Genomic DNA, 26,702 nt, shown 5'->3' on the forward strand with positions numbered 1-26,702 from the left:
GCCTTGCTCTTGGTGGAGGCCCAGGTTGCCACAGTGGCCAAATCTGCCTTTTATAATCTTCAGCAGGTAAACAACTGGCACCCTAACTTCTCCCCTCAGGACTTGGCTACAGTAACATATGCAATGGTCACTTCCAGACTTGACTACTGTAATGTGCTCTACACAGGCTTGCCCTTGTGATTGATTCAGAAACTCTAGCTGGTGCAGAATGCAGCAGTGTGCCTGTTGAAGGCATTGCCTGTATGGACCCACATTCAGCCAGCACTCCACCAACTGCATTGGCTATCAATTGAGTACTAGATCCTTTTCAAGGTTTTGGTATTAACCTTTAAAGCCTTGCACTGCCTTGGACCAACATACCTGAGGGACTGCCTCTCGCCATATGTGCCCCAGAGGGCCTTGCACTCTATGGATCAAGATCTTCTGGTTGTCCCTGGCCCAAAGATGTTTGCTTAGCATCGACCAGGGCCAGGGTTTTCTCAGCCTTGACCCCAACCTGGTGGGACTTGCTCCTGGCAGAGATCAGGGCCCTGCATGATTTATTGCCATTCTGCAGGGCCTGTAAAACACAGCTGTTTAACCAGGCCTTTGGTTGAGGCTACCAGGTGTCCAGGAAGACCTTAACCCACTCACCCACCCACCCAATACTGCTGATACTATTGAAGTACCATCCATTATTGTATGTAGTCCAGTTTATGCAGTTGGAGACCAATTGAGGAATTAATATTGTTTTATTGTATTCAAATGCTACTTATTTTTATTTTAGTTTATTTTTATGTTGTGATCTGCCCTGAGCGTGCATGCAGGGAGGGTAGAATATAAATCTGAATGAATGAATGAATGAATGAATGAATGAATGAATGAATGAATAGGGGTCAGTTCTTGCATTTCTTTATGTCACTTGCAGATGCCTGAATGCCTTAGGTTTCTGATACCGTTATTAAATTAACATTTGATGTGGGAGTCACAGAGATTGCCCATGACAAGATCTGTGGACTAACAAAAAGAGTTAAGGACTTTTTAGTGGTGTGAACACTGTAACTCTCAGAGCAGTGACTATGCCTCATCAGCCACATTAGCAACAGTGATGCAATACTAAACCTGCATAGATTTGCCTGTCTTTTTCCTGCTAATGTTAATGCACTGGAAGTATAAAAATGAAACAAGAGAGAACTAGTCTTATTGGGTGCATGATATAAAACGGAAGATTCTATTCACTTACCGTGAAGTCTTCCTTCTCTGTGGTCCCGGAGTGGTCCAGTCCTCATTCGTGGGATCTCAGCTCCTCCTCTTCCATTGCAGGGCTTAACAAACGTGACCCGAAGGGGAGGTGCTGGATCCTCAGCAGTCAGTTCTTCTGCCAGCTATCCTACCTCCCTAATAACAACTCCAAGAACAATAGGAGAGAACATCTCTGGGGAAACAAAACCGTCCCCTCCCTCCAGAGCTTATCCTGAACCCTTCCACAAGGGGCTCTAGCGAGGGACCCAGTAACCAACACAGTGTCCACCTCCAACTCGGAAGTCTCCGGACAAAGCCCATACCCCCTCACACAACTGGGTGGGTAGGACTGGACCACTCCGGGACCACAGAGAAGGAAGACTTCATGGTAAGTGAATAGAATCTTCCGTTCCCCAGTGGTCCCAGGAGTGGGCCAGTCCTCATTCGTGGGACATAAAAAAGCTAAGTCCCTGGGCGGGCACCTCAGCTTTGTCCTGAGACCACGTGTTGGAGCACCTTCCTACCGAACGCAGCCTCGGCCGAGGCCGCCTTATCGATCCTATAGTGCTTAGTAAAGGAGTGAACTGACTTCCAGGTCGCTGCCTTACACACTACCTCCAAAGAAGGAAAAGCCCTATAGGCTGCTGACGTGGCTGTTCCTCTGAGGGAATGAGCTGTCACCCCTGTCGGGGGCTCCAAACCTCTTGCCTTGTAAGCCTCACAGATGCACCCCCTAATCCACCTACTAATGGTGGAGGCTGACACCTTGCGACCATTGTTTGAAACCCTAAAGGAAACAAACAAAGAGTCGGACTGACGAAACCCCTTGGTCCTGTCCAGATAGAAACTAAGGGCTCTACGGACATCTAGACAATGCCACAGCTTCTCTGTCTCATGGACTGGATTGGGGCAAAAGGAAGGCAGCACGATGTCCTCCGCCCTATGAAAGCGTGAGTTCACCTTCGGGATGAATGCAGGGTCAGTGCGAAGCACAACTTTGTCCTGATGGAAAACACAGAGATCCTTATGAATCGAGAGAGCCTGAAGCTCCGACACTCTGCGTGCCGAGGTGATGCCCACTAAGAATGCCACCTTAAAGGTCAGCAACTTGAGACTACACGATGCCATGGGTTCAAAAGGTTTGCCGCAAAGCGCTTTTAGTACCGTGTTCAGATTCCACGAAGGAAACCTATGCACCTGCGGTGGATTAACCAAGGACACCCCCTTCAGGAACCTCCTGATATGCGGATGTGTGGAGATAGACCTGCCCTTCCTAGACCCTCTGACCGCTGCTATGGCGGCCACTTGCCTCCGCAGTGTACTAGTGCTAAGGCCTTTTTCTAGCCCCTCCTGCAGAAAGGATAGTACAACGGAAACTGAGGCATGCAACGGGTCCTCCCCCTTATTCGCACACCAGATACGAAAAACCTGCCAGGTAACATTATAGCTCCTGTTAGTGGAGCTCTTCCTTGAGGACAACATGGTGTCTACCACCTTATCTGAATAACCCAGACTAATCAACTGTTGCCGCTCAATCTCCAGGCAGTGAGCTGCAGCATTTCCGGTCGTGGATGATGCAGTTTGCCTTGAACTAGAAGATTCCCTCTCAACGGAATTCGCCACGGCTCCAGTACTGACAGACTTTGAAGGTCCTGGAACCAGGCTCTCCTGGGCCAAAAGGGGGCCACTGCAATCACCTCCGCTTTCTGCTCCCGAACCCTCTGCAGAAATCTCTGGATGATCTGGAACGGGGGAAAGGCGTATAACAGCTTTCTCGGCCAGTCTGAGTTCAGAGCGTCGACAGCCACCGCCCCTCTGCTTCTTGTTCTTGAAAAATACTGCAGCACCTGGTGATTGTCGTCCGAGGCGAAGAGATCCACTTCCGGGGTCCCGAATCTTTGGCAGATCTCTTGAAATGACTCGCGATGAAGAGCCCATTCCGACTGGTCCAAGGATTGCCAACTCAGCCAGTCTGCTACTACATTGTCCCTTCCTGCCACATGGATGGCTCTGATAGATCGAAGATGGGCTTCCGCCCATCTGAACAGGACCTGAGCTTCGTCCTGAAGTTTCCGGTATCTGGTGCCTCCCTGACGATTCACATAGGCCTTTGCCGTCATATTGTCTGTTTGGACCAGGACATGAGCTCCTGTTAACTTTTGTCTCCACTGAAGCAAGGCTAGACGTATGGCTCTCAACTCCAGAAGATTTATGCTTTCCTTGGCCTCTTGGACGGTCCACTGACCCTGTGTCACCGCTCCAGTCGTGTGCGCTCCCCAGCCAAAAAGGCTGGCATCTGTGGTCAACACCACCCTCTTGGGTTCCCGCAATTCCTGACCCCAGGAAAAGCGGTCGGGCGCCTGCCACCATCCGAGATCCTTCAACAGGCCAGGTGGTAATGTCAGTGAAATTGGACTTTTGGAACCTATTTGCTTCTGGAAGGGCAACAGGAATTTCTGGAGTGGCCTCGTGTGGAACCGTGCCCACTGAACTATGTCCTGACACGACACCAACATCCCCAACAATCTTGCCAGTAACATCAGCTTGACCCGCTTCCATTGCTGGACTTCCAAAATCAGCTGCGAGATCTTTGACTGTCTTTCTGGCGTCAGAAAAACCCTGTCCAGACTGGAGTTGATCTGAACCCCCAAGTGTGTCAGAGACTGGGATGGCTGAAGCCAGCTCTTCTGAATGTTTATTACGAATCCATGCAATCTGAGGGTCCTTATGGTCAACTCTAGGTCCAGTTTTGTCTGCTTCTCCGACGGGGCCTTGACCAGAATGTCGTCCAGAAACGGAAACAGGGAAACCCCCTGTAGCCGGAGGACTGCCACGAGGGTGACTAATACTTTTGTGAACACTCTGGGTGAGGACTTTAAGCCAAAAGGCAGAGCTCTGTACTGGTAATGACGCCCGTCATAGGAGAAGCGAAGAAACCTGCGGTGCCCCTTGGCTATAGGAATATGAAGGTAGGCCTCCGACAGATCTATGGAGGCCATGAAGTCTCCCTTTTGAACAGCTAGCAGTATGGATCTCAGAGTCTCCATTCGAAACTTCTTTGTAACGACCGACTTGTTTACCCACTTCAGGTCCAGAATCGCCCGAACATCTCCGTTCTTTTTGGGCACTACAAAGAAGATGGAATAAACACCTTGAGACTTCTCCGGCACCGGTACCGATTCGATGGCTCCTATCTGAACTAGATGATCGATGGCCCTTAGTAGTGTACGATGTTTCTCGAGAGATTGAGCTCTCTGTACCTCCAGGAACCGATGACGTGGAGGAGAAGAAAATTCTAGGGAGTAACCGTTGGTAACTGTGTCCAAAACCCATCTGTCCGAAACCGTTTGATGCCACACGTGGGAGAATCTTTGAAGCCGTCCCCCTATCCGATCGTGGTCCATTGGGACCACCCAGTCATGCTGAGGTGGACTTCTTCTGTCCCCTAATTGGTTGACTTTGTTTTCCTCCAAAGGAAGGTCTGCCGTCTCTGGCCTTTGGTTGCCACTTTGCCCTGTATTGTTTGAAGGAGGTTTGTCTTGAATCTCTCCTATTTCCACGAAAGGACTGGGACCTCTGCCTCGTCCGGTTCTCACGTCTCTTGGAGGGCAGGACTTTTTTCTTATTTCTGTCCTCTATGAGATATCTGTCTAGACCTTCCCCAAAGAGCGAGGCCCCTTTAAAGGGAACTGCAGCCACTTTTGCTCTGGCTGAGGGATCAGCATCCCAATTACGGAGCCAGGTATTCCACCTAGCTGTAACGCTAGAGGCCATAGCCCTAGCAGAGAGTTGAACTGCTTCGAGGGTCGAATCTGATGCAAAGGCAGTGGCTAGCGTAATTTTCTTAAGTGAGTCCTTAACATCCCTAGGCAGATCCTCTCTCTTAGCTAGGTTGGAAAGCCACATGTACGAAGCCCTACAGAAGAGAGACGCGGTAGCTGACACTTTTAGAGCACTGGCGGAGGCTTCAAAATCGCGACGTAAGGCCTGCTCTATGCGCTTGTCCGTTGGATCCCTTGGCATCCCATCCGCATCCATCGGTAGAATGGAATTAGAAGCCAAGCTGTTGACCGGGTCATCAACTACTGGCAACTTAAGCCTCTTGGTCGCCTCTGGGATGAAGGAGAAAAACCTAGAGAAGTTTGACGACACCGTCTTAGGCTTAGCTGGATGTTCCCACTCAGATCTAATTATTGAGAAAAACCCAGAGGGCAACGGGACCTGTAGTGGTTTTGAACCTGACTTGGGTATAATATCCTCCATTGCAACAGGAAACTCAGCATCCTCCTCATCCTTGGATTTTGGAGTATACTGTATCTGCAATGTCCTAATCACTTTTGGCAGTAGGCGTGGATACACATCTGCTGGAAACAGTTTGGAATGAGTAGAGGCCGGCCCCTCCTCTTCCTCAGAGAGTTCTCCTGAGTCAGGTGACGAAGAGCCCTCAGACAAGTCAGAATCCTCTTCTTCTTGATCAGAGGGAGCTGAATGCAATTCTAACCTACTGCGCTTGGGAGGCCTGGAGGAAACCCCTTCCTTTTCCTTATCTACCTCTCTGTGTTTCTGTTTGGCTGCCCTCTTAAGTGACGGGGTTGGGGTGGCCACAGAGGCAGCTTGAACCTCTTTTTTGACCAGCTCTTGGATCCAAGAAAGAAGATTAGACTTAGCTTCATCTGCTGAAAGATCAGCCTGATGCACTTCTGTCCCCTCTTCCTGTGCTGGTGAATCAGCCAGCTCCAACTCGCATGTGCCGTCCTCCAGCATTGCTCCCATAGGAAATCTAGTGGGGGCGGCCATCTTAGAGTGAATGGCCCTATAAGACACAAGTAGTATAAGTAAAATGGCTTCCATTCCCGCCAAAAACCTCTCCCCCCCCTCACCAGCTCCTGACTGGTTTTTTTTTAAACTCCCTTTCCCTTTTCAGGGACCCCTTCCAGCCGAGGTCACCCCTCCTGGATGCAGGGGCAAACAGGGAAGTCGGAGGGAAGAAGGGAATGAGGGGAGGGGATGGGGGGGCGCTGAATAGTGACATCTGAACCCAGCTTCCTTTACAGCCCTGTGGGCTTAAGCTGCCAGCACCAACAAGAGGGGCTCTGGGAGTCTACAGATCTCCTCTCCCCCTGGAAATCCCCTAAGGGTTCCCCCCCCCCTTTCCATAGAGCTTACCACTGCTTCTGGGAACCACCACACCGTCGCACTGTCCATGGCGCTTCGGGAGGGCAACGTGAAGCACACGAGTCCTCTCCCTTTTTCCCTGGCCTCAGCTGGTCTTCCCTTTGACTTGCTGCCCTGCAGGCCACCGGGGTTGCCGGTGTGCCTTTGCTGGGAGCGGCTGGGAGAGACTATCCACAGCCCCGTGTGTCCGTCGGGCTGGGAAGAGGCCGGGAAGAGCAATTAGGTGCGAACGCGTGCCTCGACAGAGAGGCTACTGCGGTGCGTCGTTCAAGCGTGGGAGGGATTTTTCCCTCCCCGCTTTCCCTGAGGAGAAAAAACAGCGGCTCGTCCTAATCTCCCTGCTGGGTGATTTCTGCCACTGACTCCAGGTATTCTTCTCTTTCTTTCTTTCTTTCTTTCTTTCTTTCTTTCTTTCTTTCTTTTTTTTTTTTATTATCTCGGGTCAAAGAGCCTCAAGGGGGCTCTAAAGCACGTCCTGCTTGGATTGCAGGGCTAACAAAACTGACTGCTGAGGATCCAGCACCTCCCCTTCGGGTCAAGTTTGTTAAGTCCTGCAATGGAAGAGGAGGAGCTGAGATCCCACGAATGAGGACTGGCCCACTCCTGGGACCACTGGAGAATGGCTCTGTCTGACTGTTAACTTTTTAATGGAACAAAATCTCAGCTGACTGGTTTTCAGCGATGTGCAATTTTTTCACTTGAGCTAGATTCTCCTTGGTTCTGGATGCTCTCCTACTGACCTGGTTTTGCTGTTTCCTCTTGGACAAATTTCATCTCAATAAGTTCTGTTAGTACCCTAAACAGGGTATCCAGAAGATTCACATGAGCTCAGCCACAAGACAGCTACAACATTCCCTTCCAAGAATAGGAAACAAGGCACAACTCTTTCAGCACTACTTAAAATATCAGCTTGTAGCATATGTCAGCTCAGTTCAAAGATTTCTGCCAAAACCATAAGGTTACTGCTGAAACCAATTGTAATTTTATAATATCAATTGCTAGGTAACAGAAACCACAAATAGATCTGTGAGTTAGGTATGCACCTGTAGGAAAAACAGATTGCTTACCTGTAACTGATGATCTTCGAGTGGTCATCTGTGTAGTCACACACATGGGTCTTGCCGCAGGCAACGGATCCGTACCTCGGAGTCTCTAATAGCTCGCCTAGAGCGCTTTTTGGCGCGCTTCCCACTCGCTCTGGGGAGCAGGCATCGACTGCGCATGCCTGGAGCGAGGGGGAGGCGCCATTCCCACTCAGTTTCTTCCAGCCGCCACTGACACTCTACAGAGGTAAACATTAGGCAGAGGAAGCCAGCAGCAGGGAAGGCTGGGTGGGCGTGTGTGACTGAACAGATGACCACTCGAAGATCATCAGTTACAGGTAAGCAACCTGTTTATCTTCTTCGTGGTCTCTGTGCAGTCCCACACATGGGTGACTAGCCAGCTAAAAGGGCACGGAGGTGGGTGCTGGCAAGAAAAAGAAAGTGTTAGTCACAGCATGTAAACGGTAGAAAGAAGCAGATGCACTCACCAGTCACTTCAATGGAAGATGGATCTGAGGACCGCTTGGCCGAAGGAGGCGTCTCGTCTCGCACGAATGTCCAAGGCATAATGGGAGACGAACATTGACGGTGAGGACCATGATGCAGCAGCACAGATGTCCTCTAGAGACACGCCGTGCAGGAAGGCTGAAGACATCGAGACCGCTCTGGTAGAGTGAGCCTTAAGGCCTTCGGGTAAAGGTTGCTTAGCAACTTCGTAACACAACCTAATTGCACTGGATACCCACTTAGATAGTCTTTGGGTAGAAATTTTGTGCCCTCTGTGAGGATTGCCGTAGGCCACAAACAAGTTAGGGTCCTTACGGAACGGTTGTGTACGAGAGAGGTAAAAGGACAACGCTCTTCTGACGTCAAGGGCGTGTAGAGCTCTCTGCCCAGGGTCCTTAGGATCAGGAAAAAACGTGGGCAACAAAGTGGAGGTTGACAAATGAAATTGTGACACGACCTTGGGTAAGAAGGAAGGGTCCAGTCTTAAGACCACCTTGTCCTTATGAAAGACTGTATAAGGAGAGTTAGAACAAAAGGCACACAGGTCACTGGCCCGTTTGCCTGAAGTGAGAGCAACCAATAAGGCAGTTTTCCAAGACAGCAAACTGAGGTCCACAGTGGCCAGGGGTTCAAACGGGGGTCTCATAAGATGTGAGAGCACTAACGACAAACTCCAAACTGGTACAAACGGTTTGATAGGAGGGTGAAGGTGCAACATGCCCTTTAGGAATGATTTGGACAATCTATGAGAGAAGACAGTTTGGCCATCAATAGGTTCGTGGAGAGCAGAAATGGCTAAAAGGTGAACCTTTAAAGAGGAGTAGCTGAGGCCTGACACTTACAAGGACAGTAGGTATTCCAGGATTGAAGGCAGGGGTACTGACTCTGGATGGAGGCGGTGGGATGATGCAAAAGAACAGAAGCACTTGCACTTGCACTGGTAAGAGCGCCTAGTGGAAGGTTTTCTTGCATTCAGTATAACCTCCTCTACTCTTGAAGATAGGGATGTGGACGAATTCTCCAAGCTGTGAGGGCTAGAACTTGAGGGGTTGTGGTGCAGCACCTGGCTGTGAGCTTGGGTCAGGAGATCGTCTGCCAGGGGGAGACGACGATAAGTGTGGCAGGACATCTGAAGAAGTCTTGTGAACCATGGTTGGCGCTATCAGAATGCAGTCTGTGCCGTCCCAAGCAATCTTGAGCAGTGATCGAGTTATAAGGGGGGTCGGTGGAAAGAGATAATGCAAAGGACCCCTCCAGATGTGTAGGAAAGCATCGTTGCCTCTCCTGGTATAAAAGAGGGCATTTCGAATTGTCCTTTGAAGCAAAAACATCTATTTTGGGGGCTCAGAAGCAAACAAAAATGCGATGCAGGTAGAGTGGATTGAGAGACCATTCGTGGTCGTCTATGCGAATCCTGCTGAGAGAGTCGGCCAGAACGCTCTCTATGCCTGGGAGGTGAATGGCAGTTAGGAAGATGTTGTTTTTGATATACCATTCCCAGAGCACTATGGCTATGCGGCACAACCGGAGAGATCTGGTGCCGTCCTGTTTGTTCACATAGAACACTGTGGTCATATTGTCTGTAGTGATCTGGACGTGTCAATCCCTGACAGATGGAAGGAACGATTGAAGGGCCCTGTGCACGGCAATAAGTTCTAGGCAGTTTATGTGCATAGCCCTCTCGGACGCAGTCCACAGCCCTCTGACAGTTTTGTCCTCTAAGTGGGCTCCCCATCCCCACTTGGAGGCATCTGTGGTTACAATGACAGATGGAGGAGGGAAAACAAAGGGCATCCCGCAAAGCAGATTGTCTGGTACTGTCCACCAAACGAGGGAGAGCAGAGCATTCTGAGGGATGGTGAGAACAGTATTCTGTGGTTGTACGTGTGGATGGTAGGCGCAAACAAACCAAAGTTGGAGGTGTCGCATGCGCAGTCTTGCAAATCGGAGGACCGACGTGGTTGCAGCCATGAGGCCCAGGAGACGTTGTATGGTGACTGCAGGCTGCACAGGAGTATGTTGGACCAGCTGGGCCAAGGAGATTATGGTTCAGGCACGATCCTCTGGAAGGAAGACAAGATGAGGAGACGTGCATAGATGAGCACCTATGAACTGCAAGTCTTGAGTTGGTGTAAGGTGCGATTTGGTGACATTCACACAAAGGCCCAGGGAGGCGAGGAGAGAGAGAGTTGTTTTGAGATTTCTCGCCAGTTGGTGCGCTGTAGGGGCAATAAGCAATCAGTTGTCTATGTACAGGAACACTGGAATATTTCAGAGATGCAGGGCAGCTGCGACTACTGCCATGCACTTGGTAAACACTCTGGGCGCGGTGGAGAGCCCGAATGGCAGAGACCGGTACTGGAAGTGATGATGATGCCCCATGGTGAATAGAAGATATTTGCGGTGCTGAGGTCTGTCACATGGAAATAAGCATCCTGGAGATCCAGGGATGCCATCCAGGAGTCCCGTGGAATTAGGGGAAGGATGGATTGGAGGGAGATCATTCTGAATTTCCTGTAGGCTATCCGCTTGTTCAGCCTCCGGAGATCCAGAATGGGTCACTTGCCCCCATCCCTCTTGGGCACCAGGAAATATCTTGAGTAGAAACCCATCCCGCGATGTTGAAGAGGAGCAGGTTCTATGTCAGCCTTGTGGAGAAGGTCCAGAATCTCTTGTTGGAGGTGAGGGGAGGGTGGAGTAATGGTAAAGTAGTGGTGGTGAGGTGGTGAAACGAACTCGATTGCGTATCCGAGGCGGTTTATGGTGAGGACCCAAGAGTCCATGGTGATTGAACTCCAGGTTGGGTAAAATGGGAGGAGAAGTGTGTGATAGAGGGAATTCATTTGTGGAATGGAACACGCAGGGAAGTCAAAGAGACTAGTTGGGTGGTTGAGCAGACTTTGTAGCAGGTTGAGAGCGTGGCCTCTGTTGGAAAGGTTGTTTCTGCTGTGGAGGCTTCTTCCTCTAATAATCATGTTGTCTGGGAGAACCTTGACGGTCTCCAGGGTTTTGGTCTGTTGAAAGGTTGGGAGGCCGGCTGGGAAACACCCAGGCGTTTTGCCCTCTTACGACCGTCATCTACAGACGTAAGGACCTCATCTGTTGAGGCATGGAACGGGCCAAGGCCATCAAATGGCAAGTCTTCAATCTTTTGCTTGATGTCAGGCTGTAAGTTAGTCGACCTCAGCCAGGCGTGACAACGTAGAGCCACTGATGAGGCAAAAACTTTGGACGAGCAGGATACAGCGTGTCTCAAGGAGTTTATTTGCTGCTTGGACACACGTAATAGTTCCGAGACTAGATTAGAAACAGCTTTCTGGGAGGTGTCGGACATAGATGGAATATGGGGTGTAATTTGGTTGGCAAGGTTGTATGTATATGCTGCAAAATAAGCTAGGTAATTATTAAGTTTGGAATTTGTGGAGGCTAGGCTGTAGATCTTACGAGCCAGTGTGTCCAGCTTCCTGCCCTCACGATCAGGTGGTGTTGGATGTCGCGATGGTTTGGCCTTAGTAGCCGATTGGACAATTATTGAATTAGGAGCCGGGTGAGAGGCTAAAAATTTGCATTCAGGCACGTGTACCCTGTATAGGGAGTCGAGGCGCTTGGAGGTAGGTGGTATGGAGGCAGGTTTGTCCCAGGACTCGCGTACAGCCTCGAGGTGGACAGGCAACATGGGTAGAATTGACCCCGCTGGAAAATCTACCTGAATGAGATCATGGACAATATCTGAGAACTTGGGAGAATCAGAAGGGAGAGGAATATTAAGGGCTGCAGCCATGGTGGTGATTAAATTGAGGTAAGCTTTGGAACTGTCAGAAGGTGAAAGTCGTGTAGGTTGGGTCGAATCCAATATAGGGGAGACGGGGGGTTCTTCAGAGTCAGAGGGATCAGAGGTGCCCATCTCGGATTGAGATTCTTCGGGTGGGGACGACATATGAGGTTTGGTAGGTGCGGAGGATATCTTATCTCTGGGAAGTTTAGGCGGGAGGTTGGATGTCGGGACGGAAGTAGTTGCAGGAGCTGTAGATACCGTGGCAGAAGCTGTACGGGGCATTAAGGGCTCTTTAGGTAGATCTCGGTTCTGGGGAGGTTCATAGGGTTGAAGGGTCTCACGGGTCCGAGGGGAGTAGTATTCCTGGTCTCTATAATGGGAAGGACGAGAATATGGGGAAGGACGATGGTATTGAGGAGATTCTTGGTCTCTAGAATGGGAAAGACGACGGTGTTGAGGTGATGTGTGTTCTAGGACTCTGGTTCGAGGGGACTCACGGTACCGAGGGGAATCGTAGAAGTCACAGATTCGAGGCGTCGAAACATCACGCATGTGGGTCTCAGCATCGAACTCACGGTATCTGGATCGGCGGGAACTCTGCTCAGAAGGGGAGTTGGAGTAGTGCTGGTGAATCCATCGGGGTCGAGGGGATGGTGACTGGGACGGGGAAGAGTAGTCGTATTGGCGTCGGTAGTAGTCCTGATATGGGGATGGAGATCGAGGAAGATGGCATCGAACCGGGGAACAGGAACGGAACCGTTGGGTGGAGACCTGCGTGGATGACTCTCTATATTGTGGAGAGACCGCAATGTCCCGAAAAGATCCCGACTGAAAACCCGAACGGGTAGGGTCCGAGGAAGGGTCCGTTTCGAGGATGTCATACACAGATGGCCTGGCCTGATATGGCCCAGCCCTACAAGGTCTCGTTTATGTCAGATCCAGCCCTCATAAGTTTGACACCTCTGCTCTAGAGGGTCCATATACTGGCTTCAGGTTTACACTAAACTACGAGAAAATTTTTTGAATCCCCTTCTCTGTACAAGAGGTGGTTTGTCTGATTGTGCCAAGGTTCAGTGGTTACTCTCCAGTTATAATTCTTCACTAACTGCTAATGTTGCCTACTTTCTCCAGTTTGCAATTCAAACTAGGAAAGCCATTATTTGATGTATTTTGTCCGTTTTTGCAGTTTGTATCATTTGACATGTCTGTCTGTCTGCTGGCTTCAGGGGGTCCTGGAACCACACACAAAAGCTATTCCGCCTCCTATTGTTTCCTTCCTGTTACTCTGAAAACTGTCTTTGTGAAACAATTTTTTTTAAATGTCAACTTATGTTAAAGTATTGTTTCACTCCAAACAAATGTAGGATGGCATGGGGTGCTAACGTACACTGTTAGCCAACGTACAATCCTCATCATCCCCATGTTATGACAATAGTTTCCTGTTTGTAGAAATCAAAGGAGACATATCCTGCCAGTGTGACTATGAGAATCTGTCATTGTTTACATCAGATCACAGTGAATTCTAAGGGGAAATGTAGTCTTTTCAAGTGTTCATTGTAATTTTTTCATTACAGACCAGTAACTATAACATTGCTTAATACTTGTAGGTAATTTATGTTAGGTAGGCAAGAAACAGCATGTACTTACAGTGCAATTTAAAAAAAAAAAATCAGAGTTGGTGTGTGACCAGTAGCTGATCTGGCATATCTCCAAATTTCTCTGGAAAGGAAGTCCTTACCTTTAATTAGAGACTTAAACTGTGACCAAAAAAAGGCTAAGAAACACCGTAACAGACAAAGAAGACGCTGAAAGTGCTCTCCAGGGCCTTATCAACTTTTGCTGCTGCAAGAAGGTACAAAGTAATATGCTGTTGTTACCATAAGTAAGAGTTCTAAAGGCTACTAAACATCAATTTACATTTTTCCAATGTTTTCTAAAATCTACAGAGTATCTGTACTAAGCTATACATTCTGAAACAGTGTGATCATATGCAGAATTACATCATTGTGTGTGTGTGCAACATGCCATCATTGCAACTGAATTATTTCGACCCCAGCAAGGGGCTTTCAAGGCAAGGCCTTCCTCTCAGACTCCTCTTTGGTGGTCTCCCTTCCAAGTACTGGCACTGATTAGCTTCCAAAATCTGATGAGATCGGGCTATACCATGCCACCTTCCCTCTCTACTCCAGTCTAAAACTGCTGAAATCAGCCATTCTTGCATTGCATTATACCAAGGGTGGCCAAACTTGCTAAATATAAGAGTCATATAGAATAAATGCCAGATGTTTGAGAGCCACAAGACAAAAATGTTAGATGAGGGAGGAAGGAAGGAAGGAAGGAAGGAAGGAAGGAAGGAAGGAAGGAAGGAAGGAAGGAAGGAAGGAAGGAAGGAAGGAAGGAAGGAAGGAAGGAAGGAAGGAAGGAAGGAAGGAAGGAAGGAAGGAAGGAAGGAAGGAAGGAAGGAAGGAAAATGGATGGAGAGGGAGAAGTGGAAAGAAAGCAACTTTAAGTGCTTGGAGAAGTGCTTGGCTTGGAGAAGTGATTTAAAGGGAGAAATGCCTTTTCCAAGCCAGCCGATGAGGCAGTAAGGACTTTGAAAGCCACAGAATATATGTGAAAGAGCCACATGTGGCTCCCAAACCACAGTTTGGCTACCCCTGCACTGTAACTTACGCACTACTCAAACGTTCACTAAAAGTTTGAATCAGTCTACAAAATCAATTCACTTTGTTTCTAGAATCCTGTATGCAGGACTGAAAAGATGCTGCACAAAGATGCTGCACAAAGGAAAATAAATAAATATAAAAAATAAAAGTAATAGCAACAATAATAAAACAACTTCTGCAGAAGCTTTGCCTGGCACCATCTTAACTTCTAGGTGCCAGGTAATATCTGTTATATTCAGATTTTTGGTAGATGATATTTTTCTCCTTCCTGATGCTTAAATCTTTTGGCATCCAATTTTTCCTCCAAGTCTGCTGTTTTAAATGCTTTTGGGGAAAGTGCTGCTTTATTTATTTATTCTTGTTTTTAAATTTTATTTTGAGCCACCTTTAATGCCCAGTGAAGCAGAAAGGCTGTATACAGACTTTTAAACAAACATGTAGCACAGTGGACCAGGATCAAGCATGAGATGCTGCTGCACAGTTCAGCTAACTAGACGTACAGAATGTGCTCCTTTTGCAGGGATCCTTGATTTTGAACATTCAGTAAATTTGTACATGACTGCAATAGCAGTCTTCAGCCTAGGGTTGCCAATCCCCAGGTGGGGGCAGGGGATCCCCCGGTTTGGAGGCCCTCCCCCCGCTTCAGTGTTGTCAGAAAGTGGGGGGAGGGGAGGGAAATGTCTGCTGGGCACTCTATTATTCCCTATAGAGATTTATTCCATAGAAAATCATGGAGAATTGATCCGTGTATCTGGGGCTCTGGGGGGGCTGTTTTTTGGGGTAGAGGCACCAAATTTTCAGTATAGCATCTAGTGCCTCTCCCCAAAATATTCCCCAAGTTTCAAAAAGATTGGACCAGGGGGTCCAATTCTATGAGCCCCAAAAGAAGGTGCCCCTATCCTTCATTATTTCCTATGGAAGGAAGGAATTGAAAAGGCGTGCTGTCCCTTTAAATGTGATGGTCAGAACTCCCTTTGGGGTTCAATTATGCTTGTCACAGCCTTGATCTTGGCTCCACCCCTAATGTCTCCAGGCTCCACCCCCAAAGTCTCCTGGCTCCTCCCCCAAAGTCCCCGGATATTTCTTGAATTGGATTTGGCAACCCTACTTCAGCCCAACCCAAGTACAGTGCCATATCCGCATGAGCAAGGTTAGTTTGATTTCACCCAGCTCCCAAGTGTCCCAACTTCTAATGAGCAGGAACGGACTCTGCCCTTAGCCACCCCCCAAGGACTTATTTGCCCTCCACTCAGATTGATAGTATTCTGCTAGATTGATGATATTCCAACTTCTGTATAATGTCTACCTTTTAAAACTGTTCAACTGTTTTAATTACATTGATAGTTATTTCTACTTGTTTCAGCTTTTGTAATTTATTGTTGTGACCTGCCCTGAACCCAGGACAGGATATAAATCAAAACAAATAAATAAACACCTTTACACATTTATGAATGTGGGCCAAGATCTATGGGAGGAGTTCACACATATTTTCTGGATTCTAGAAAGGGAGTACAAGATATTAAGAAACTTCCATTGCAAGTCAGGCTTTCATAAAAGTCCACGTTTCCTTCCTGCTTTGACATTAAACCAAGAAAGCTGCAAAATAGGTGTGGCCTCTTTTCATCCTAGCTCTGGCTTCCATTCTTCCTGATCTCTCGGCTCCCAATTTTAAATACAAACAACATTCTTATGAGAACTAGCTAGGGTTGCCAGTCTCCAGGTGAGGCCTAGAGATCTCCCGCTTTTATAAGTGATCTCCAGCAAGCAGAGATAATCTCTCTCTCGGCTTGACTTCGCGAACAAAGATTTAAGAAAGGTGCAGTAGTCCACGTCTGCTGCAGGCTCGCTGGTGGCTGACAAGACCAATGCGGGACAGGCAGGTCCGGCCACAGTGGCTGCAGGGAAAAGTCTGATTTGGGGTTGGTGCTGTAGCAGTACGATTCTTCCTCAATCTCCTTTTGCAGAGATAATCTACCCTGGAGAAAATGGCTGCTTTGAAGGATAGACTCTATGACACTGAACTATGCTGAAACCCCTCCTTTCCCAAACTCCGCTCTCTCCTAGATCTACCCCCAAAGTCTTCAGATATTTTCCAGTACAGACCTGGCAGCCCTAGAACTAGTCAATAATACAGGTGTGAGGCCATTAAAGGGAAATACATTTAACTGTTAGTGAGAGATGAGTGTATTTCTATGCAATTCAAAGCAGAGCTATATCCTTCTAAATCCACTGAGGTCTGGGGTTAGAAGCATATAATTCTGTATAGGACTGCATTGTAAATCTTCCCATCCATACAATAAAGCATAAATATAAACTGTAGTTTCTGGAACACAACTACATCATAAATCTGGGCTACTTAAAAGAGTTAAACAAATACCAAACAATCTAAAATGCATACAAATTAACTTTTTTCATAATCTGGTTGAATAATCTGCTACAATGTTAATTGCAAACACTGTTTTTTCTTGAGACAATAAAATGTAATTTTATCATAGTAGAAATGAAATACTACCTGCATATTTTATGTGATGTACATTCACTACTGAGCAAAGATGCTTTATTCAAACTTTAAATAAAGAAAATTACTGCATGTTTAATAACTGAATGAATCCCAAGTCATAGATGCAAGCCTGTATACCTAAGAAATCATTGTTCTAAAGCAGAGACTCAGTGCTCTTCTTACCAGCTAATTAGGAACATTCATTCATGCTTGTTTGCAGTTGGTGTATTCATTTAAAATGAATAGAGCTATCATTCATAAAGAGAAAATATGCAAGCAGGATTCTCTAAATACAAAATAGTATTAATAATCCACTCAGATAACAACAGTGCAATGGTAATTGAGTTTCAGAAGAAATTTATTTACAGTTCAATGTTTCATTTTTTTCCACAGAGAATATTGCTTTGAAAGAATATTTTAAGAACTTTTAGTTTAAATGAGCTATAAACTAGAATAACAAACCAAATCACAATATAGGGATACTGTACTGTGAATTATAATGCCTTGAATACAAAACTTATGTGATGCTGGCCATAATATTAGCAAATTAAGTGTAACCTTTTTTCTTAATAAGAATAAAAATATTTCAATAGTTAGAAATAAAAAGCAACTCACTGATAAGACAAAGACATCAGGAATGCTGTCGAGACTTGTCTAAAGTTTGACAAAGCTGGACAGTGTCAATATTGTTGAATAAATTGATAAAAGCTACTATGCACATATCAGAAAGTGTAACCAGGAAGTGGAGAACAGGTACACACTTTCCAGAATATCTGATTGTAAAAGGTTTTGTGGTGCACTGAACTGGTGCTTCATGATCGCAATGAACCTGAGGATTCAGAAAACCATTGAGTTTCCAGAGGCCTGAATTTGGTTTCTTTAATAAATTCTGCCACACAACTACATCTGCAGAATGTGGCAGACTTCAGACAATTAAAGGCAATTCAGAATAAAATTCTTCACTGCATGCTCAGAAGTGTACAGGGATTAAATAGGAGCTGAACAGGAGCTGAAAAGCATTTAGTTTGTAGCCACTGAGGCAGGTAACACCACAGATGAGTTCACTGCCAAACTGTATTTATTTTCCACAATATAAATTATAGTAGCTCAAAGGTGGAACATCACTATGTATTCATACAGTCAACGGTTTGTCATGCTGACTCCATTACTATGTTTTCACATCTACAACTGGATGAAGTTTACTCTGAGGAACCTGACAAGAATAAACACTGCTTCCAAGTTACAACAGAAGTATCATGCATGGACATCAAGGAACAGTCCAGAAGAGGACTGGGATGTATACCATTGTTATGTCCACCAACAAAATTTAATAATGCAACGAGCAACATCCCAAACTAAGGATATGAAGGTATTTTCACCAGTGATGGTGGCAAAGAAACACTTTTCTACCACCACTGCATCCGCACAATGAAAGCCAGAAGAGCTGTTCCAGGTGGTCAAAGACCTACTGAGATGTGGCTTGCAGGAGGAGGTAGACTGCTCAATGTCCCACTGTGACCATTTTGCTCAGCATTTTGCAGATAAAATCTTTCACACCCATTCCAACTTGGACTCTATGCTAGCAGTGACAGGGTCAGATGGTGCCAGGGTGCCAACTTGTCCAATTGTTTTCATTCTATTCAGTCTGGGGATGTGGACAGGATTCTTAGAAGCCTACCTCAAGAACTGTCTCCCCAGAGAGATTTGTCTGTCTCCTTCTCTTGCCATCTCCCATCAGCAGGCAAAGACTTTTTTGTTTCCTTTGGCATTCCCTCAATGATCCCTCCTTCCTAATCAATGTTATTAATTGCTGTTTTTGTGTTTTATGTATGTTTTAATTCTATTTTGATTGTTTTAATGATGGGATTGATTTTAATGGTTTTAAAATATGACTCTATCATGTATGTTTTAAATAGTTAACTGCCTTGGTGGCCCTTGTGAGGGTAGAACCATGGAATACATATATAAATCCTGGTAATGGTGCCCCAGGGAAGGGAATTCATCTCATCACTAGCCTGTTCTTGGCATTTCCAGGCTCTGTCTTCTGTTGTCCTCACTCCCTCTACAGATGTTGTAATAGCCCCCCCTAGCTCAAAGGGACAACTCTAGCAGTGAGTGTTTCCAGCAGAGTGCCTAACAGTTTTCTCCTTACCTACCTTCACCTTTCCTTAATCTACCAACTGTACAGTTCTCCTCTAATGGAGTCTACCTTCACTTACCTCTCACTGGTTGCTGCCCTCCCATCTCCTTCAGGAAGGAGGGATTTTGAAGCCTTAACAGTCTGCCAAAATACCTGGCAATGGCACAAGCAACACTGCCTCAGTTTCAACTTAGCTTTGTAAACATGTTGTAGAGAAGCTGGAAAGCCACAAGTGGCACAGCTCCACTGAGATGAAACTAAAAGAAAACAGAGTTCTAAAAATTTTGAACTGGGCTACTTACAAGGAAGTTTTTAACAGCTCTATGCTAGACTGGCAAATAAGCTTTCAAGTGTGCATGATTAGTGCTGTGCCTAGCTATGTCATGATCTGGGACACTGTGCTAGCACCTAAAGCAGATACAGGCTATCAGACTAATACGACAGTCTAAGGTGTTATAGTGTTTCAACAGGCAAAAAGAAATAATTTGCCAGTTGAAACCCAACCATGTCATTTTAAGATTTGTTACTAAGGTCTACTGTTGATAAAATAAAGCATATAATATACTTTATGTTTCATTTTATTCATTTATCTTTTGGTGTGCCTACAACCATTCATGCCCCATGGTTCATTTTGTTTTGTTTTTGAATGCAGTCTGCGTAATGCCAGGGGAAAGGGGATGGAGATTCAGTTGTGGGCTCACTACTTTTGCATCCCTGTTTAAAAAAATGGAAATTTAATTGAGAAAGATCTTGGAAAGGTTCTGACTAGTACCATTTGGACTGTAATTCTTGTTCAGCAATTAAAAAAAATGATTTAAAAAATAAAATAAGGTGTTATAGAGTTCTGCCATCAAATGTGCAACAGTTAAGACAGATACTGGACAGTTTAAAGTACAAAACAGTTTGGAAGCAGCATATCTAAAGGACTGTCTGCTTCCAAACTGTTTAGTTGGTAAGATCATATTTGGAAAACCTGCACCATCCATTTCCATTTTTCAAAGCAAGGTGGATAGCTACAAGGAAAAGTAACTTCTTAGTTGTAAGCTGTTTCTTAATTGCAGCCCACCCCCCACATCCAAGTGTAAATGACTGGAGAAGGCAATGGCAAACTACCCCGTAAAAAAAGTCTGCCATGAAAACGTCATGATGCAACGTCACCGCAGAGTCAAAAACGACTGGTGCTTCCATAAGAGACTACCTTACCTTTACACATCCATTCATCTGGCACAAAGTTTTTGTAATCTGGAGGCCAGGCTATTTCTCCCAAGCATTTTGTTCAGTTGCTGGTAGAAAAATTTTGTATAGGATTGCCACTGACAGACAGCATAACAAGATTAATCCTTCCCTTTCATCTAGTGCAAGTACCCATGTACCTGTATCAGTGAGCACCATTCTGCAGCATCTCAGCCAGTTGTACTAGAATACTTAAATGTTTCTCTTTCTTTAAACATCATCCCTACAACTGTGTTTACTTTTTTCCAGCTCAGCAGAAGTAGATTTCAGTTCATCCTCCTAGAAGTGCCTCAAATGTGGCATCAGGAAGGAAGCCAGAAAGGAAAGAGTAAAGTAAAGTAAATTTTATTCTTATATCCCGCCCTCCCCCGCCAGAAGAGGAATTTGGTGCTATCAAGCACATATGTTTCCTTTTGCTTTATAGCTTGGCTATGTTTTCTATTTTTGCGTCTCTCCACCTACAACAACAAGAAATCATTACAAATCACACTGCCACCTACCCAAGTGAAAGTGGTATTGTTATATGACAGTAAGAGACTAGTAGCACCTTAAAGACTAACAAAATTTGTGGAAGGGTATGAGCTTTCGTGAGTCGCTGCTCACTTCTTCAGATACCTACCACAAATTCTGTTAGTCTTTAAGTTGCTACTAGACTCTATTCTTTTCTACTGTTACAGACAAATAAACACAGCTACCCATCTTGATCTGTCTCCTTATACAAGGGGTCTGAGGCAATCAACACAAATTCTAGGTGTACTTTTCTAAGCCCAACAATGTTGCTTGTCAAAGTAATGAAACATTTTCTGAGCAAATCTTAAAACCTCATATCCACCGTTTATTGGAAAGAGGGAATTCTAAATATCTTGATTATGTCAAGATATATGTCATACCAGTCCTGAAACAATCCAGAGAGTGATTTATAGTGGAGGTTTGAGGAGAAGGCTTACATACCTGAAGGAATGTTGATGCAGCAACATCAATTACAGCAACAACTACCACTAAGGGCAATGGAGCCGATTCCTAGCACTGGAACAAAGGATCGTTATGCCAGATCCTGGTGTTGCTTCTTTAATGCAGTGCATCAGACTAGGCATGACACAAATTGCCAAAAAAAACCAAATAGTATTACACAAATTACATAAGTCTTTATTAAAATATTACAAAAGACAGTTCTGCTACTGGGGCAAGCTCGATGGAAGAAAATGGAGTTTGTACCAAAAGAGCATTTTAAAAGTGAATCCTACAAATGAAATGAAAGCAAACTTCGATTTCACAATGATGCTTTTTTTCTAATCCTTCTGGCTGAAGCTGACTCACCATCCTAGCACTCAAATGAGCCATTCAGCTCAGTGTATTTTTAAATCAAACCTTCAGCAAAAAGTTGCTATTTTTATACATTGCTGTCAATATAAATAAAGCCACCTAATCAGTAGTTCAAAACTAACACTTTTGAACACACAAATGGATTTCTCATTGCTTATCTGAACCCAGAAACCAACAGCACTCCAAAGACTCTTAATTTAAACATTATTCAAAACTGTACAAAGGCTTAAAAGAAACCTTTCTTGTGATATTCCAGATTATGAACACTTTCACCATAAAACTAAAATGGCAACATTAGATAGGAATTAATTTTCTGTGTTTGAACTGAAATCAAACATCATTTGTAGGGCAAATGTAACCAATGGCACTCTATAGAAAGCCAATGTGGTGTAGTAGTTAGAGTGTTGGATATGAAGACCCAGGATCAGATCCTCACTCTGTCACAGGAGCTTGCTGTACGACCTTCAGCCAGTTACACACTCTCAGCCTAGCTTACCACACAGGAGTGTTCTGAGGATAAAATGGAGGAGAGAGGAGTACAATATAAAGCATTATGGATCCAGGCTGGAGAGAAAGGAGGGGTAGTAAATAAATTCAGTGAAAATCAGAGTTTATTTCAGTGTTCTCACATTCTAATCACATGAAATTATACCTCTTCTCCTCCAGTCACAGTGACAGATGGGTATACTGGTTAATATTGTACATGTAAAACTAGAGAAGACACTGTAAATAGGGGTGTCAAATGTCTGGCCTGCGGGCCAAACCGGCCCACCGAGGGCTTCAATCAGGCCCCCTCCCCCCCCCCCCGCCCTCACCCTGCAAAGTTCCCAGCCAGAAGTCCCCAGCTCATTCTGCCTTCTCTTTGCAGAGCTAAGCTGCAAAGAAAATGCGGAATGGATTTCCTATTCAGGCCTATGGGCAGAGCAGACAGGAATGGAAAATCCACTGCACATTTTCCTTGCAACTTTGTTTCAATGAATTGGAACTGAGCTTAACTTCACAGTGTTCCTACAGCCAGCTGGCAGCCCCACCCTCAATACCCTCAGACAAAGGGAGGCATGAATGCATGCTCAGCATCCGCCCCACATTGGATCCCATCTGATGCTGCCTATAAAAAGCTATTACATGAACATATGGGGGAAGATGTGAAGGCATGCCAGCATAGCCTGAAAGGCCCAGTCCCCAGCAGCAACTCCTTAAATCCTCAGAGAGGAGACCCCATTGAAGCCTTGGGCCTTCTGGTTTGCCCAAGGGCCTAGGGCTGACTGTAGCCCTCAGATGGCAAGGAATCATGCATTGGGTCACACTCATCTGGAACCCCTGGACTAGACATCTTGTGCAAAAAAGTTCTAGGGGTGTTAGTGGACCATATGCTGAACACTGAGTCAAGACTGTCTTTGGTTGAATGGCACTGCATCAGGTGATACAAGCAATACATTATGACAGCTATTCCTGCCTAGAATAGGAAATGCATCCCCATATGAAGATGGGCATCCTGTTCCCTGGGCTACCCCTATAATTTTGAAGGGCTGGCCTCCATGTGGGCAGCCATATCTGTGCAATTAAGCCAGCCATTTCCAATATACAATGTTTTTCTTCATTTGTAGGACTTCCTGAAGTACAATACAGGTGTTTACAGTTTCCAAACTGGGGTGGCACAGTTAATGATTAATGCTGTAAGCTGGTTTGAGAACTGAGAGACAGGGGCAAGCTGCTTTGAGAACTGAGGGACAGGGGATTCAAACAGAATTCTTCCGTTGAGAAAGTCAGGAGTGGCAACTGAGAGTTGGCAACTAAGACCCGGCAGCTGACTGGGATGAAAAGTTAAGGGAGGAAGAGGATCAAGAAGTTAAGGGGAGGGACGGTGGCTCAGTGGTAGAGCATCTGCTTGGGAAGCAGAAGGTCCCAGGTTCAATCCCTGGCATCTCCAAAAAAGGGTCCAGGCAAATAGGTGTGAAAAACCTCAACTTGAGACCCTGGAGAGCCGCTGCCAGTCTGAGAAGACAAAACTGACTTTGATGGACCAAGGGTCGGATTTAGTATAAGGCAGCTTCATATGTTCATATGTTCAAGAAGGATCCCCATTCAAGCCTGAGGGAAACAGCTCCTAGAAAAGGAGGAGTGATTCCTATCTAGTCTAAAGGAATAGTTCCCAAAAGAAGTGGGTGATCCTTAGCCTGCGGATAAAGAAATGAACTTGTTTGAATGTTCCTGCCTTCACCAACTTCTCTGCGGTACAAGAAAACTTATGTTCATGTATTTAAGCAGAGATTGCCAAGAAATCTCTCATTTTTTTAAAGACCTGTCTGGATAACCCAGTTACTTGTTTGTGACAAATTATCTGGAGTTTATTTGTATACGAAGTCACCTCATTCCTGTTGTTTGTTTACCTCGTAAGTCCTACAACTGATTCCAACCTGACCATTTCCCCTCAAAGTTAAATAAAACTTAATTTTTGAACTACACCATCAGTCTCTCATGTGCCATTTTCAAAACAGGACATAATAAAGTTTAGCCTCTAAATACATTCAAATGACTCAGTTGGACAGTCAAAGAAAAACAAAGAAGAAAAGGGAGAAAGGAGCTGCTCAGCAAACCCTGAGGGTGAAATCATTTTATATCTTTTCCCATATGTTCCTGAGAAGGTATTAAGATCACAGCAAAATGTCTGACCCTTCAATCAGAGAAGCTCATCTGGTGGGTACATGAGAGAGGGCCTTTTCAGTGGCAGACCCATAATTATCAATAATTCTCCCCAGGGAGGTGTGCCTGGTCCCTTCAGTGTTGACTTTGAGGAAGCAGTTGAACATGGTTTTATTCATGATAGCATTTGATTAATTTTAGTTCTTCTGCCTACCCCTACCAACAATTTTAAATTACTGATTTTAAGTTAGTGGTTTTTTGTATTTTACATATGTTATTGTTATTTATATTGTAGCTGCCACAAGTTCATGTAAGGTAGAAAGGTGGCTAATAAATTGTTTAAATGAATACACTTTATGACACATTAAATATTAAACATGTCCTTAACTACAGTCCTAAGCTCTGCTCACAACCTGAGTTCGATCCCCGGCAGAAGCTGGGTTTTCAGGTAGCTGGCTCGAGGCTGACTCAGCCTTCCATTTTTCCAAAGTCGGTAAAATGAGTATCCAGCTTGCTGGGGGGAAAGTATAAATGACTGGGGAAGGCAATGGCAAACCACCCTGTAAAAAGTCTGCCGCGAAAACGTTGTGTAAGCAATGTCACCCAGAGTTGGAAACGACTGGTGCTTGCACAGGGGACCTTTCCTTTCCTAACACATATATATAACAATATGAAATATTTAAATATAGATTAGTTATGATAAACACATTTATTTTATTCAACCTCTTTTAAACCATATTCAAATGCTGAGAAGCAAACCTGAAACATTAATATCATAGGCTTTCTACTTTAATGAAATGCATTTCTAAACAATCCTAAGCAGGTCTGCTCAGTGATAAGTCTTACTTTATTCAGTGGGTTTTACTCCCAAGAAAGTATTCTTAGGATTGCAACCACTAGCTACTATATGTGTACTAAAGCTCTTGTAAGCAAAACAAATCAACACAACCTGTTACACCAAGCAACCTGACAGGTGGTTTGTGACAGGTGCCATTGATCTTTCTTTGTTTAACATAGAACAAGCTGTTATTTAGTAACACAGTGAACAAACATTCCTAACATGATACACAAAATGTATGAAAAAGGTAGACAATAGTCCAGCTGTCTTCATTGTAATTATTTTCTCTGGTTTTAGTTCTGTAAATTAGATTTAAAATAACATTTTCTTCACTTTTATATTAAATAATAGACATTGACAACCATATCTAAAATTTGCAATGTTTGTATTTAGTGGTGAGGTATCAGCACATATGCCTTCACAATAGTTGATGCCATGCTGGCACCACTGATCTCTTACAATAATATTACACATTAGGCTTTTAGTCTCAAAGTGTTCTTTGGTAAAGCCCTGTTTTGAGGTATATGTTGAACGAATCTTTTGTATAATCAAAACTCACCTAATAAGGGACTTTTTTTATCTTTTTGTGAAAGATGAGTGAAGTTGTCCTGAGAAGACACTAGACTGCAGTATTCAGCTTCTGTGTCTGAGCAGAGTTGACTATATTAATTAATGTAACAGCCTCCTGAGGGAGTGCCACCAGGCCTACTCTGTGCAGTTTTTAAGATAACAAGCAAAAATGTACCTTTCACATCGGGAAAATTTTTTGAACTGTTTTGGCATCTATTAGTTTTAACTGCATTAGTCCAAATAGCATTATACTGTATTTGATTATTTTAGATACTTTTATGGTGTTATCTTCTTATAGTTTACTGTGAGCAGCTTTAACAGCTACTGAAATGGATAAGCAGTATATCAATTTAAATATAGATTTAAAATTAATAAATAAAACAAGGGCCACATTTACCGACATTAAAAGATCAGTTCCTTGGACTGAGACTATTCTGTAATTCACAACATGAAACATTAAAACACAAATAATACGTATAACCTCCTCGTATTAAAACAATGATGACAGCTTAAGAAGGGAAGTTTGTGCTGTCCACAGTGATAAAATATCCTTCTAATGAATAACAAATATTTAAAAGTAATAAAAGCAGACTATGTAATACTTTCAAAGTTTTTCTAAAAATCAGCTCAGATGGGTCATGATTCAGTGGTAGGGAATTTTCTTTATTTGTATAAAGGTCCCAGGTTCATTCCCTATCATCTCCATTTAAAAGACTGAATAGTTGATAATGGGAAAGACTTGTACCTGAAACACCCTGTACAGATCCTGACAGCTGGCAACTGTCAGGAACAGATAATACTAAACTTGAAAAACCAATGGTCTCACTCACTTTAAGGCAGGTTCCTGAGCTCAATGAGGAAAATGTAAACAGCTATTTGAACCTCCACTGAACATCAGAAAACCAATTTTTTAGAACTATGAGTAGTGCACCTTTCAAGAATTTACACATACATTTCCTCCATATAGTATAAAGTAGAGCAGGGGTGTCAAATGTCCAACCCATGGACCAGAGCAGGCCTAGAGGGCTCTTTAATCCTCCCTCCCCATCCTGTGCTCACCCTATGAAG

At 44.8% G+C, this 26,702-nt stretch overlaps 1 protein-coding gene across 45 annotated transcripts in view; it reads right to left on the reverse strand.

Annotated features, from left to right (window-relative positions):
• The window catches only part of RIMS2 (regulating synaptic membrane exocytosis 2), a 679,145-nt gene that overhangs the window by 623,600 nt on the left and 28,843 nt on the right, over positions 1-26,702 (reverse strand). The gene's annotated exons all lie outside the window — the stretch shown is intronic.

This window comes from Heteronotia binoei, chromosome 7 (genome assembly GCF_032191835.1).
Source record: "Heteronotia binoei isolate CCM8104 ecotype False Entrance Well chromosome 7, APGP_CSIRO_Hbin_v1, whole genome shotgun sequence".
In the NCBI taxonomy this organism is placed as follows: Eukaryota; Metazoa; Chordata; class Lepidosauria; order Squamata; family Gekkonidae; genus Heteronotia; species Heteronotia binoei.